At 36.4% G+C, this 16044-nt stretch overlaps 1 protein-coding gene across 3 annotated transcripts in view; it reads right to left on the bottom strand.

Annotated features, from left to right (window-relative positions):
• Positions 1 to 16044, bottom strand: part of LOC142337499 (uncharacterized) — a 129968-nt gene that overhangs the window by 61921 nt on the left and 52003 nt on the right. The window contains exons 1-2 of one of the 3 annotated variants that reach the window (XM_075386775.1): positions 9465 to 9714; positions 4979 to 5265 (exon numbers count right to left, since the gene is read on the bottom strand). The exons of 1 other annotated variant lie outside the window; for it this stretch is intronic. The gene's annotated coding sequence lies outside the window, so the exon portion shown is untranslated. Of the gene's footprint in view, positions 1 to 4978; positions 5266 to 9464; positions 9715 to 16044 lie in introns of those variants that run through there. One more of the 3 variants, XM_075386773.1, reaches the window with a different exon arrangement.

Below are 16044 nucleotides of genomic sequence, written 5' to 3'. Positions count from 1 at the left end.
AAAAAATGGTTCGCCTAACTGCCCTACAAAAAAGTAGATATCTCACACGGAAATTTCGACTTTTTCGCTGACTTTATTTTAAAAAATAGTTAAATTTTATCGGGTCAAGCAGGAGTTGTCCAAATCGAACCAAACTCGGTATTGAGTATTCCATGGGTACCTAAATTGTAAAACAAAAAGAATTTTTGCTATAGTTTGCCTAGGAAAAAAGTCTATTTCAGTCTTACTATTATTCTATGGTGAGGGCCTCGGGCCCGCATGAGGTGCACCCCCCCTGCCCCGTTGAGACGCCGGTTAGTCGGTTTCCCCCCCCGCTGGGATTTTTTTGTGCACCTCATGTTGGGGACGTAGTTGGCGTGTGGTCGATTTTTGGTTTCTCTTCGGTCTGGTTCAAAATCTTCGGTCGGATTGTAAACTTGCGAATTTCGCGAATGACGAATTTTAAAAATAGGTCCTTTCATCGGGTCAAGGAGTTGTCCAAATCAAACCAATCCCGGTATGGAGTATCCCATGTGTAACTAGATTGTAAAACAAAAAGAATTTTTGGTATAGCTTGCCTAGGAAAAAAGTTAGTGTTTCATACGGAAATTTGCGAATTTCGCAAATAACGAATTTTAAAAATAGGTCTTTTTCATTGGGTCAAGGAGTTGTTCAAAGCAAACCAAATTGATATCCCATACTACCAGTAGTATGTAGGTTGTAGTGCGAAAAGAATGGTTCGCCTAACTGCCCTACAAAAAAGTAGATATCTCACACGGAAATTTCGACGTTTTCGCTTATTAAATTTTAGAAATTAGTTAAATTTGGTCGGATCTTAGAGTTGTTGAAAGCGAACCAAATTAATATTCCAGACTAACAGTAGTATGTAGGTTGTAGTGCTAAAAGAATGGTTCGCCTAACTGCCCTGCAAAAAAAGTAGATATCACACGGAAATTTCGACGTTTTCGCTTATTAAATTTTAGAAATTAGTTAAATTTGGTCGGATCTTAGAGTTGTTGAAAGCGAACCAAATTAATATTCCAGACTACCAGTAGTATGTAGGTTGTAATGCAAAAAGAATGGTTCGCCTAATTGCCCTACAAAAAAAGTAGATATCTCACACGGAAATTTCGACGTTTTCGCTGACTTTATTTTAAAAAATAGTTAAATTTTATCGGGTCAAGCAGGAGTTGTCCAAATCGAACCAAACTCGGTATTGAGTATTCCATGGGTACCTAAATTGTAAAACAAAAAGAATTTTTGGTATAGCTTGCCTAGGAAAAAAGTTAGTGTTTAATACGGAAATTTCCGATTAATTCGAATAATTAATTTTAAATAATTTTTAAAAATAGGTCTATTTCATTGGGTCAAGGAGTTGTTGAAAGTGAACCAAATTGTTATCCCAGACTACCAGTAGTATGTAGGTTGTAGTGCAAAAAGAATGGTTTGCCTAACTGCCCTAGAAAAAAGTAGATATCTCACACGGAAATTTCGACTTTTTCGCTGACTTTATTTTAAAAAATAGTTAAATTTTATCGGGTCAAGCAGGAGTTGTCCAAATCGAACCAAACTCGGTATTGAGTATTCCATGGGTACCTAAATTGTAAAACAAAAAGAATTTTTGCTATAGTTTGCCTAGGAAAAAAGTCTATTTCAGTCTTACTATTATTCTATGGTGAGGGCCTCGGGCCCGCATGAGGTGCACCCCCCCTGCCCCGTTGAGACGCCGGTTAGTCGGTTTCCCCCCCGCTGGGATTTTTTTGTGCACCTCATGTTGGGGACGTAGTTGGCGTGTGGTCGATTTTTGGTTTCTCTTCGGTCTGGTTCAAAATCTTCGGTCGGATTGTAAACTTGCGAATTTCGCGAATGACGAATTTTAAAAATAGGTCCTTTCATCGGGTCAAGGAGTTGTCCAAATCAAACCAATCCCGGTATGGAGTATCCCATATGTACCTAGAGTCTAAAACAAAAAGAATTTTTGGTATAGCTTGCGTAGAAAAAAAGTTAGTGTTTCGTACGGAAATTTGCGATTAATTCGAATAATTAATTTTAAAAATAGGTCTTTTTCATTGGGTCAAGGACTTGTCCAAATCTAACCAAACTCGGTATCGAGTATCCCATGGGTAACTAGATTGTAAAACAAAAAGAACTTTTGGTATAGCTTGCCTAGGAAAAAAGTTAGTATTTCATACGGAAATTTCCGATTAATTCGAATAATTTTGCGATTATAATTTTAAAAACAGGTCTTTTTCGTCGGCTCAAGGAGTTGTTAAAATCGAACCAAACTCGGTATCGAGTATCCCATGTGTAACTAGATTGTAAAACAAAAAGAATTTTTGGTATAGCTTGCCTAGGAAAAAAGTTAGTATTTCATACGGAAATTTGCGAATTTCGCAAATAACGAATTTTAAAAATAGGTCTTTTTCATTGGGTCAAGGAGTTGTTCAAAGCAAACCAAATTGATATCCCATACTACCAGTAGTATGTAGGTTGTAGTGCGAAAAGAATGGTTCGCCTAACTGCCCTACAAAAAAGTAGATATCTCACACGGAAATTTCGACGTTTTCGCTTATTAAATTTTAGAAATTAGTTAAATTTGGTCGGATCTTAGAGTTGTTGAAAGCGAACCAAATTAATATTCCAGACTAACTTAGTATGTAGGTTGTAGTGCTAAAAGAATGGTTCGCCTAATTGCCCTACAAAAAAAAGTAGATATCTCACACGGAAATTTCGACGTTTTCGCTGACTTTATTTTAAAAAATATTTAAATTTTATCGGATCTGTATGCATTTCTATGTATCTTTTTGATGATTTATGTATAGTGTTTAAATTTCTGCTGTTATTTTATTTAATTTGTATTATTTTGTTTGGAGATGGAGTTTGAGCCCGGTTTTTTTTTACCGAATGCTCTGCTCAAAATCTCCTATAGTTGTTTGTTTGTAACTCCGCCGTAGCCGGTCCCCAGCCCGGTTGAGAGAAGGAGGAGGGAAACACACCCAGAACATACTGGAAAATCTCAAAGAGTTGTTTGTTAATTCAACTGTAGATTTTTTCCGACAGTATTTAACCTAATTCAGCTCTCAAAATTTATTAAAAATGTTAATTTTCAGCTGTAGGAAGATCTTCCCGGATAATAACGGGGAAAAGAGTGTAAAGAGTGTAATAGTGGTGTAAGAGTGTAATTATTAAAAGTGTAATTAACAATTGAGAGTGGAAGAGTGTAAAAATAAAATAAATACACTTTTATTCCAATTATAAGGACCGGGGAAAAGAGTGTAAAGAGTGTAAAAATAAAAAAATTACACCCCTATTTCTCCGCTTAATTAGCGGTGTAAGAGTGTAATTATCAAGAGTGTAATTTTGAAATTAAGAGTGGAAGAGTGTAAAAATAATTTAAAGGTGGAATATTAAAAGTGTAAAAATAATTTAAAGGTGTAAAACTAAAAGTGTAAATGAAAATTGAAGGTGGAATTATTATTGGATTTTACACTCTTATTTTTTAAAATTACACTCTTAAAATTACACTCTTACACCGCTAATTAAGCGGAGAAATAGGGGGTAATTTTTTTATTTTTACACTCTTTACACTCTTTTCCCCGTTATTTTCCGGGAAAATCCTCCCCCCGGGATATCACAGTTTTTGCAGTGGAGAAGGGAATATTGTGGTTCAGTTGCGACGCCAGCCAACGCGAACAAAACAACACCCATGGTGAGTTCCCAGTTTGAGGTTCCTCAAATGTCTGACACCCCATTCTCTTTACGGAGTAGGCAAAAAAATGAAAATTGCCAGAAAACTAAAAGGCATTGAGCGTTGACAGAAAAATCTTGAAGGTCTGTATGAAGTCCTAGAACCAGGAACTGCTCTCAATAAAATTATTCGCCCAATTTCCAATAGAACGCCCAATTTCCAGGAACAAGGCAAGCTAGGTCTAGCAATCCAAAAGTAATGAGTTAGCTACTTTCGGTTCCAGAGACTAGAGAACCCCCTCATGAGAGTACGCTGAAAGACGAGGAAGGACAATGACTAACTGAATGACTAGTAGTGGAGATAATCAGGAAAATTACGCAAAAACAGAAGGAGGATGAGCGAGTTAAAGGTGAAAAGAGGGGGTAACGCCAGTGGCTTATCATCGAACCTATTCAAATATAGCTCGCTCGATTTAACTTAGCTTACCTATGAAACCGAACTTTCCCGCACCGCGAAGCCGTCGCATGGAAATTGCCGCACCATTCGCACCGCGATGGACACTCTTTCTGCATATGGATCAGCATCAACTTCCGCTCTTCAAGAGGTAACAGCCTCAGTACTTCAACGTCAATAAATTTCAATCCCTGGGAACAAGCTGCGACATCACGATCAAGTGATAGACAAACACGCAGCCTATTTTACTCTAGGAATACTTAGATCTGCCCTGACTCAGTGAGAAACCCGAGTAATCCCCAAACCCTGAACACTCTGACTCTGTGAAAAACCGGATTACTCCCCAAAAGCTAATCGCAGGGCGGGTTACATTGAAATTGTACAACCTCCAACGAGCATCGCTAACACAGATGTTGATGTGATTTAATACACCGCTCAGCAAATACCAGATTTCGATAGGCGTAACCTCTCATCAGTGATTGGGATGGTTTCACCTACAGATCCTCTAGTACGTTATGGGGGTGGATCTGGAGTTTCATATACTTATATATATATATATATATATATATATATATATATATATATATATATATATGTATATATATATATATATATATATATATATATATGAGGCTTTAAGAGTATATGAGGCTGAAACTCTTATCATTATTATCCCTCTGCAACAATTTTTGATTTGGGACAAATAATCGATCAGGAGTGTATTGGTCAGGAGCAAAATGCCAATCACTCATTTTTCCTGCCGGTCATAATAGTATTGACAAGGGTGTTTCGGGGGTGGCCGCAGCATCTCAATTATGTGAAACTGTTACAAAAGCAATTAAAAAGTTGAAAACTCACCGAGCTCTAATTTCTGAAATTTCACAAAGTAAAAATTGACGTTATGGGTGTGAATCGAATAATATTGAAATTGAGGAGTTCAATAAGCAACTGGAAATTATTGCTTTGGAGTTAAATTGAACATATAAATGGATAAAAGTAGGAGCTTTGGAATGGAACATTACAACATCGGAAATATCTAATGACGGTGTTCACTTAAATGTGGCTGGGGTAAAAAAAAAATTGTCAAGAGTATCCGGAAATATTGTCAACAGCGTAATATTGCTGTATCATAAAACAACATTGCACTGCAACAAATTCATTGTTTTTTATCAATCCTTTGGTTGTGTGTGACTTAATGTTTTTTGTCAGCAACAATTGAGCATTTCCAAACTAATAGTTTTTGTTTTTTGTTACTTAGTACTTCAGATGAAAAATTTATATATTCGGTTCCGCATTTTTCGTTTTTTGAATGTTTGCAAAATTGTTTTTCTACATTGCAAGCGCTTGCTCCTAAATGGTGACATTAATCTAAATCCGGGTCCCTTTCCTCACATTCATGAATCGGACATGCTGATAGACATAGTTACAAAGGATTGCAAAAATCTAGACGTTTGCCTCTTCAATGCACGCAGTTTAAAAAAACAACTATGAATTTTTCACTGAAATTTTGACAAATTGAACTCAAAACACAATAGTGATGCTTACTGAAACTTGGTTGAATGAAATCGATTTTTATCCAGAGAATTTCTTGAATCCGAAACACAAATTTTATTCAAAATCAAGGTAATCAAAGACAGGAGTAAATAAGGGTGGGGGTTTTGCCATCTGGGTTCCTAGGGACATATCTTCAAAACAATGAAATGATCTAAATGTACTTAATGAAAGCTTTTTTGAGTCCCTATGGGTAGAAATATCTGGGCTATCGGTTAAAAAAATCCCAATTATCGCTTCGTATTTTCCAAATATAAACTTGGGAAACTAATTCATTGACGAAATTGAAATTTTCTCGGCGTACTCAATCACTGACGAATTTTGGCCTTTTGGCGATGATGATCCCAATTATTTCAATAAAAGAGTCTACGCTTTATGGGACGAATTTGCGAGTAATTCTGGACTTACTTTATCAAACACAGAAAAACCAACGCGAGCCACTAGCCAAGGCGTAACACTAAAGGCCAAACACTCGATCAATGGTTTTCCAGCAAAATCCAAATTCAAGAAGTCCAGGTTTTTCCCCATCAATTGAAGTGGATCACTTGATTGTTTTGTACACTACCAATTGTTTGTTGAAGTTAAAATTAGGAAGCAAAGTTTTATCAGTAGAAACAAAAGAAAGTTCGATGCAAATAAGTTTAGTCTTGACAGTGAAGATGAAAATAACATGTACAAGGTTTTCATAAAAATTTTCAGTACTACTTTAGGGTTGCACGCCCCACTTAAAAAAGTTTTCAACCAGAAGAAAAATTGCTGAAAAACCTTTGCTAACAAAAGAGCTGAGAGTAGAATTGAAGAACATAGACTTTTTAATATCTGGAAAAAGAACCCATCGAAGCAAGCACATACCAGTTTCAAAATCAGAGAACTTTCGTTGATAGGTGTTTGAAAACAGCCCAAAACTACATTTGCAAACAATTTTTCATCGAATAACCAACGAGTAAAGAACAATGGAGTTTCATAAAGAAAATTGGCGAAGAAAAAGAGTTTTTCGTTATAGAAAAACTAGTCGATGGCGAAAGAAGAGTGACAAATGAAATTGATATTGCAAATTGTCTCCATAGAAGTTTTCGAAATTTAGGCTTAAATAAAGAACAAAATTACAGCGCTCTAAATTTTTCTTTTATAGAAGTTAGGGAAAAGTCATGCTTCAAAACAGTCACACTAAAGGAATTCTATGATGCCATTGATTCACTCGACAACAAGAGGTCGCCGGGTCCCAATATTTTTAATGCTTGGGCAACCAAGGCAGCAATGCTTGCAATCGTAGCCCATTTGCAGTTTGATTTTAACAGATGCATTAGTCAAAACATTTTCCAGAAGATTTTAAACTTGCTTTCATTAGTCCGGTCTACAAAAAGGGGGATGCAAAAAATTGATAGAAATATAAGCCTATCTCAATTAGTCCAATGTTTGCAAAACTTTTTGAGCTTATACTTCTCAATCAAGTTAACGAATTTATACAGAAAAAAAATTTGAACGGTACACTGCTTGGATTTCAAAAACAAAAAAGTTCTACAGACGCTGTTTTACACCTAACCGAAGCATTACAAGAAAACTATGATAACTTAAAGATTTCAGCTGCTGTTTTTTCATCTAATTTTGAGCTAAAGCATGTAATTCAATATCGTACGAATATTTTCTCAAAAAGACTGAAATGTACGGTTTATAAGAAGGTGCAGTTGATTTATTTGCTTCATTTCTCAAAAACAGACAGCATTGTGTTAAGATGAATCATGTTTACTCAGAATGGCTGGAAACAAATAATGGTGTTCCACAGAAAACGGTTTTTGGGCCACTTGTTTTTTTTCTCTACATTATTGATTTTCGAGAAAAGGTTCAAGGAATCTTCAACGTGATTCAATTTGCTGATGACACAAGTTTCCATTTTAGCAGAAACAAGGTCGCCGAAATGGAAAATAGAAGAAAACAGATATTTATCTAAAGCAAAACAGAATAACCATGTATACCGTTAAAAGTGGATTTATCTGTGTCTCGAAAGAAAATGAAAAATTCGATCGAATAGTTTTTCGGTGAAAAAATTAAGCCAAAAAGTCACTGCAGACGGCAGATGCTTGGGTATAATGATTGATTCTAAAATAAAAAATAATATACAACTCAAAAAAGTTCTATCAAATATGGCCAAAGCGATTAGATCCATATACCTTATTCGTTATCAGTTACCTCTGAAAGCGCGATTGATGCTATTCAAATCCCTAGTCCTTTCCCCTTCGACTTTCGGTGCTCTATTTTTTCAGAGCTTGAATTTCTCTGCAATGCAGCGATTTATTCGACAAATCATTTGGTGAATTAAAGTTTGCTATACGAGAAAAAAAATGAGAGATCTAGAGATCCTTTAATAAAATCTGACATTTTACCTGCAGAACTTTTAGCAAGCCAGATGAGTGTTTCAAAATTTAGGAATAATATTTCATTACTGAAATCAAACGGCACTGAGAGTTTTTTCTCAGTGTTTATGTCTTAGTAAGAAAAAACAACAGAAACGGACAGTTAATTCTCCTAAGGTCGAGCATCAATCAGTACAAAAAAGAGGCATCCAAAAGTGGAAAAACCTTCCGCGTGAAGTTCGGATCATCAAATCGCGCTCACAGTTTAAACGCATGTTAAGACAGCACCTGCTTCAACAATTCAAACTTGTACCGTTGGAAAGGAAAAATGATGGCTTCAAAAGTTATTTTTACCTTTAAAGAACGGAACCACTAATTTTCATTTTCGACATTGTACTAAATTTGTATATAACATTTTAAACTTGTAATATTTAAACCCTGGGTTATATTTTCAATTTAGTTGTTCTTAAAAACATCTGACAACGATACACTCAGCTAAGAATTTTGTCAAAACTTAAACATTTTAAATAATTGTCACTAGCTGTTCATAACCAACACATAATCAAACGATGAATATTTTTCGATGCTCATCAATTTTGTTACTTTTATATTTTTCTCGTGTGAGGTTCAATTTTAATCAGAAAAATGAAGGAAATGTCAAACATTGATCTTTTTTGTATTTTTTTAATGCAGTAAAGTTTTATGCGATGCCATATTTAGTGCTTTTTTTATTCTGACCTCTCATCTTCCAGACTCATTCTTACATTTTGCAGATCAGTTAACTTAAGCGCCTGTAGACAAAATTCCCGAGTATGAAAACATTTTGTGTTCATTTACTAGCAGCTTCACTGCTCATTGCAGTTCTCAAATAGTTGCCAAATTTCTTCTGGTTGCAAAATTTGTCTTTCCAAATATGCATATAAATTCAGCGGCGTATTTCATCTGGAGAATTTGATTCAGTAAACATTGAATGTGCACTCGCTCCGCAAAATATTACTCAATTCTTAGTATATCGTGTGATATTTCAGCGCAACTTTTTTGTATGATTTTTTTGGTTTTCTCTTTCCATATTTATTGCTGTTTAGATGCTTTTAAATGGAGACATTTTTAATAATATACTGAAAAGGTTTGTTTCCGAAATATTGTTTGTATTGTTTGCTTTGAGATATTTTAATGTTAGCTGAAAACTCGTTTTTTATCTATCTATTTCTATCTATCTGTTCACTGCTGACCTAGCTTTTAATTTCATATCAAAGAATTTTATTGGTCCTTTAATTTAATTTGTAAGTTAAATCGTTTTTGTGTGTCAATTTTGTTTTTTTTGTGTGCTTATCTCCGATTTTTTTTTGAAAGGGCGGAATACCGCTTTTTCAAAAAAAAAAGTTGGATGTAAACAATTGCTTGTCAGCAAGAAAATTTTTGCAGTAAGAGGACATATTTACCTCTGAGGTTGGTGAATTTAGGTTAAGCGAATTCCCGTTAAATCCCAAGCGGTCAACTCAAAATCCAGAGGCGCGCGAAATTCCAAACAAAAAAGATAAGTCTTTTTTCTGAAGTAATTACGATTTAGTTATGAATAGATCCAATGCATAATCCTAGTAACTGCACAATACAACCATTCACTGAGACGGTTCTGTGCTGTTTTTAGTTTTAAAATACTTCAGATGGATAAAGAACACAGACAATAGTTTATTATTTTACCACCTGTAAAATAACAAATACAAAAACGCTTTTAAAACCAATAAAACTAAAGCGTGAACTGAAATAAGAAAATGAAGAGGCAAAATGCGTGAAATTAAATTGAATAATTAAGGGAAAATCACCTTTTCGAAGCCGAAGCAAAACAAAAACAATCAAATCGCTGAAATAAATTTCCCGCCGCGAAAACTGCGAAAAACGATTAATTATTCATAATGTGGACGCTTTTATAAACGGTGGTAATTGCAGCAAAATAATTGTTCTGAAAAGGGTTTTTATTTCGTTTTTTATCCTCCGATAGAACTGCTGGAGACTTGCTTGAATGCGAAGGAACACGCTGAAGTCAGAACTGACAGGGAAACATAAATTTTTTCCTTGAAAATATTTCACAGACAAACGGGAGTTAAAAAAAATCGCGCCATTGTTTATGGAAAATTTTAACACCGCATTGTAGGTGTATTGTAGGTGAATTCAATTTCGATAGGTGCAAATTTGATGAAGTGAAACAGAAATTATTGAAGCAAAACGTGTTTGCATTCAGTTTCAGACAAAAGCGAAATGGAAGAACACTTTTCTGAGCATAAAAACATACAATTTTCTAAATTGCCTATATTAATCAGAAGACAACCCTCGATACGGGCGCCAAGTTTATCAACACGAGAAATGGCTGAAAAATGGTGTTATTATCGTTATTATATTTTTCAATTACATTCAAACATTTTTTACAAAATCAGCGAATCAACTTTAATTTCCTCACTTCAAACTAAATTGTGTTTTTGCATGTTTAATCATTGTCTTTTTAAATTTCACAAACTGTATTTGAACTTAAGAAGACCTTAATTTGTGATTAACACTTTTACAATGATAAAATAGTGCAGTGCTAATTTCACGCTAGAGAATGAAACATTTTTTTTTTGTTAAAACAAAGTACCTTTAACTACGGGAATTGTTTTGCCACTGGGCGTTTTTACTTTTTCAGTTTTAAAACTCTAACTATATTCCTCTTAACATTTGCCATAAAAATGTTTTCTTCTCCCGGCTACATACCAACGAAATTGATGATGCGAAGTTTTTTAATTCAGTATAAAAATGCAATACGAGTTTTCAGAACACATACACCAACATTTCAAGAAAATGATGAAAAAAACAACCCACGCTGCAAATATGTACAATCGCAAAACTCAAATTATTTTTGGCAACAAGTGGCGTCAAATTTAGAAGAAAACGCAAACGTATATCAAAATTCTTAACCACTTCTTAGCATTCATTGTTTAAAAACTGCTAACAACCTTTCCCTTCATTGAAAAGCAACCAAATGCCAAAAAACTTTTATGGATATGAAAAACAAAAAAAATGCAAAAATGATAACAAGTTTGAAAATAATTGTTCAGTTAGTAAGTGACATTAACTATAATCTAAACACACGAAGCGGATTGTAAAGCATCACAATAGAAGGCCATTGGGCTCTGTCATTCAAAATGGTTTATTTATTTCTGGCTTTACCCCCTAAATTTCCACAATTTTGAATGCATATTGCGTATCATTTCACCTAAGTGTCTGTTAACTTAATCTCCGTTTACGTGAAAACATTATCGTTACCAGCAGCTTTGCTGTTCAATCCCTTTATTTTGAAATCTAGCGTATAGTTGCCCAGTTTAATGTTATGTAAGCTTGCATGTCAAAAATAAAAAAGAATAATTCTAGTGTGGTTTGCCTAGCAGAAACTGCTCTGCAACTACTGCAAGTTCCCTCAACCCGCAAAACAGTACCGAAAATCAGTTGAGTACGACAGTATTAGTTTTTTGTTAAGCTGAATACAAATCTTTTATTAAAAACAATTAACTTGGTTAACAAAACGGTGGTTGTCAATATAACAGATCAACAGTTTATGAATCTCATTTCATCGGCATTTTTTATTTTTCACATGTAAAATGTATGTTCTTATTCTCCCCACGTTGGTCAGGTAAGAATAAAAATACTAGAACTGCACATTGATAAGGCTCCCGTTTGTTGCAATCGTTTTGGCGACTCATCATTAAAGGACCAATCTGGACTCTTCTTATTCTGAATTGGTTAAATCTGGCCAAAAAGAACGTGTCAAAATCCTTGAAGCAGACCCCTTGATCATATCTGTCGACAATAATTGCAACAGTACTGGATCAACCATCTCCCCTCCGAGCGGTCGAGAACCCAAAAAGCAAAATAGTCTACTAGGGAGCCCGTGCCAGCAACATTTCCGCTGATCCCCGAATAGCGGTGACTGACAAGGATTGCATTAAATTACAGAAAGCTACAGACAACCCCTGCGCTTGGAAGGAACGATTGTCACTTAACACAGCCAAACGATTGATTGTTTTCTTGAAGGTTGCCGATATCCCGCCAAGGACTTCAATTGCAAAGGGAACGAATGTGATTCCCATTTTTGCGCAGTTATCGTCATGGAAACAATATTTTCTTTCATCTGCTGCATCAAGTGCGTATCCTGCTTTTGTAGCCGCATTAGTGAGAGAGTTGGATTGCAGCGACGAACTAACAGTTACATCAAATGCAGCAGGTTTCCCCGCTTTCCAAGTCGGGATAAAGATGTCTCCGGGGCGTGACTGGCTTTCTGGAATTAGGTTCCTTTCTTCCACTACTAGTGAAAGATTTGCAGATGAGCAAGCAGACACTATTTTATCTCGATTCCGGTCATGTCTTGCAATTGCGTCTCCTCGACCGTGACACGCAATGGCATGATCCCCATAGATGTCAAAAACTCCTGCTTTACAGAACAGGGCACTTCCTTTCGGCGTCGTAGACAGGGACACACAACCTGTACTTTGCACTAATTCTAAACTCATTTGCACTAACTCTAAACTCATACTGAATTGATAGGCTTGTGATGAAAAATTTCTGACTACAATAGGCTTTTTTTCAGGGGATGAAATTTTTTCAAATTATCGAGAATTGCCTTTTTGACTGGTGCAGAACCATCAGAAGCCAAAACTTTTGCTGCTATGCCATATTGGCCCTGGAAACACAAATTTTTTGCACGTTTGATAATCGCATCGGAGTTTGTATCGTTTGATCGTTTTGATTGCTTCAAAGAGCAAGCTTGGTTCCATAGCTCTCCAAAGTCTCCACTGTTCCATATGAAGACCAAGAGCTGGAATGGGGGGGAGCAGACAACCAAGCGCCGACATGTCGAACAGACAATGAGAGAAGTCGGGCGGATTCTCTCTCACAATCTAGATTTTCTTTGAGACCATGAAATTTTTCATTATCAAGAGCATGCTGAACTGTCTTTCGTGAGAGGTTTGAAATGTCCAGTTGTGCTATACTGGAATAAAGATCCTCGAAAACTTGGCAGTTTTTTTGGGCTTTTACCGGTTATTTTCGAAACAAGATCTTCAGCGGAGAGAACAGAACCAACGTATGATGCTTTATACTGGTCTTGGCATTGGCGAACACCCAACCCTGAAAGGGTTATGGGCAGGGTTGCTTGAGTCCAGGATTCTTCTGGAAGAACAGTTCCAAAGATATTCTCAAGTTTTCCGCGCTGTTGGGCATCGAATTCTTTTAAGGATTTAATAACTGGACTTGTGGGCCTTTGACAACGCAAAGAATACACCATTTTGGGGGACGCAATACAGTGGCGTAGGATACCTAGGGGAAACTGAGGGTCATCAAGATAGTCCAACTTTTCGAAAAGTACCCCTATTTTCCCTATCCTTTCGTTAAGTTTCATGCAGACAAACTCTGGGGTTCCTAACGCAGCTCCAAGAACCTCAAGGCCCGAAATATCATTTCGTTTTGTTCTTATATCCAGTCTGTCTAAATCTACCGTGGATTACAGTTCGCACTTATCGACCCTGACGTGGAGGCTGCGATCAGGTCCGAGCTAGCATAAAAGATCCCAAGATCTAATGAGATCGTCCTCTGAGCCCACCAAGACACCATCATCTAGATACCAGGAATGTTGTTGAAGCTCTGGCGCAGTTTCTTGAATTTTTCCTATAATGGGCCAGAGCGTCAGAGAGAAAAGCAAAGGGCCTAATGGGTCGCCTTGCTGGATACCGCTTTCACTGCTAACAACAAATTTGTCATAGAATAATTGGCTGTGTTGTGAATAGCAGGAATTGGTAAAAGCAGCAATGCCTGGCATTGAACTGGCAACGGTTTTCAGCATTTCACTGCGTGTTATCGAATTGAATGCATTGCAAAAGTCAATTTGCAAAATACCTGAGGAACTGGTCGAGGTGAGTATTTTTTCATACGAAGTCTTAGTCGAATGTATGATGGCTTCCGCTCCTCCCTTCACTCCCAAACCCAATTGCAGGCTCTGGAGAAGTTCCTTTGCTTCTAATTTTGCTTCCTTGGCTAAAAATTTAGCTATTAGCCTCCTCAAGACTTCTCCGACTGCAATAGGACGAATACTGCCTTTCTTTTTCAGCAAGGCTGATAACGATGCACTACATAGAGTTTGTGAAACAAATTCGGGAAATTCCCCAAGGCAGCTTATGTTTAAAAACTTAGTCAGTACTCTCAAAGCAATTTGTGACTGGTCTGAAGCGGTGCCCTGTACAGCATGCAAAAGATATTCGGGAAACATTTTTGAAGGACCAGCTGCTGTAAATCTTGAAAACGAGTTCAGCTGTTCCGAAAAATTTTCCTCACTGAATTGATAGGCTTGTGATGAAAAATTTCTGACTACAATAGGCTTTTTTTCAGGGGATGAAATTTTTTGAAACTATCGAGAATTGCCTTGTTGACTGGTGCAAAACCATCAGAAGCCAAAACTTTTGCTGCTATGCCATATTGGCCCTGGAAACACAAATTTTTTGCACGTTTGATAATCGCTTCGGAGTTTGTATCGTTTGATCGTTTTGATTGCTTCAAAGAGCAAGCTTGGTTCCATAGCCCTCCAAAGTCTCCGCTGTTCCAGCGATTAATTTTTTCTAGAATTCTTTGGTCGTTGTTCCGCCTGTGTTTTTGCCCTCCTCTGTTACTGGCACGTAAAATGCATTTAGACAATCCGAAGAGTTTTCTCCTGTTTAGTTTTGTATTAGGATCTCCAATGCAATCAGTAATGACGTCAGAGAAAAGCTCTGACGATTTGTACCGTACATTGATAGGGACATGGCGGATAGTCGGGACTTTAGTGTGCAACAACGTTTTTTTATTTGGAAGGTTACCGTCTGTTCTAATTCATTCGGAGTTCCAACCGGTTAATGCCTCGTCTACATAGAGTGCGCTCTTGGCATTAATTAGCAGATCGTCAACTTTGTCTGATAGTTCTTTGGAGATTCTTTTCAATTTACTTAAAGGTTTTTTGAAACACCAATAGGACCATATTGATTTTGATTTGATTCATGAGTCGTAGTCAGGGCCCCATCCAATGTATCTAACTTTCGTTTCTTCCAAAAGATGTTCTATTACCTGGATCTTATATAAATTGTCGGCTGTGTCAGGAATAAATAAAATAGAGCCAGGTGAAATGTGAAACTTATTTTCTATTGTAAGGTTGGACATCTGTTGAGTTAAACCACTGCTTGGGTTGGGATTTACCTCACTCTCGGAACAAATGTCTGTCTTAGGTGAATTTTCAATTGTCAAAACTTCTTTTGCTCTTAAATTGTACTTCATTTTTGAGCGCGCGAAAAACTGTTTATAAGAAAACAATATACCACATCTTCTCTTTATAGACTGCCACAGTACTAAAAACTGGAATTATCTCTCCGGGGAATCTGCAACTTGAGACTGATAGAGTTGTTCCACTCGGTGGAACTTCGGCCCCCCAGAGCAACACGCTGCTGAGTCGACTTCTTGTAGATAACAGCCACTGATTTAAAAAAATGTGGGGGGGGTTCAATTTTGGGTGCTAATGAATCAAATTTCAAATGTAAATTTTTCTCAGTTCTTGTTTTGCTCGTTGGATTTGAGAGATCAACGGGACGCACGTGCAAAGTTGTTTCAGATGACATTGAGGTCAAAAAACAGCAAGATGATAAAAACACCCTAACTCTTTCAATTTTAATTCACTAGACGGCAGATGAGACCTTCTATAAATGAGACTGAATTACTTGTCAAAATTAATCATATGTCAAAAAAACTAGGTGAAAATTAAAGCCACATGATTGATTCATTTTTATTTCACCAGAAAGCAGATGATAACCTTTATAAATTAGACTAAAGTACATGTTGAAAAAATTTGCTTTGTTCTATGTTCACTTTAGGTTTAGAAATTGGGCTCTGATGTTAGTTATACTGAAACGTAATTAACATATGCTCAAAAAATTTGTCGTTTAATTTCCCAAGATTCCTCACATGTTTTACAAAAACAAT

This window comes from Convolutriloba macropyga, chromosome 4 (assembly GCF_964194025.1).
Source record: "Convolutriloba macropyga chromosome 4, txConMacr16.3, whole genome shotgun sequence".
NCBI lineage: Eukaryota > Metazoa > Xenacoelomorpha > Acoela > Convolutidae > Convolutriloba > Convolutriloba macropyga.
This window is presented reverse-complemented; position numbering and strand designations above follow the sequence as displayed.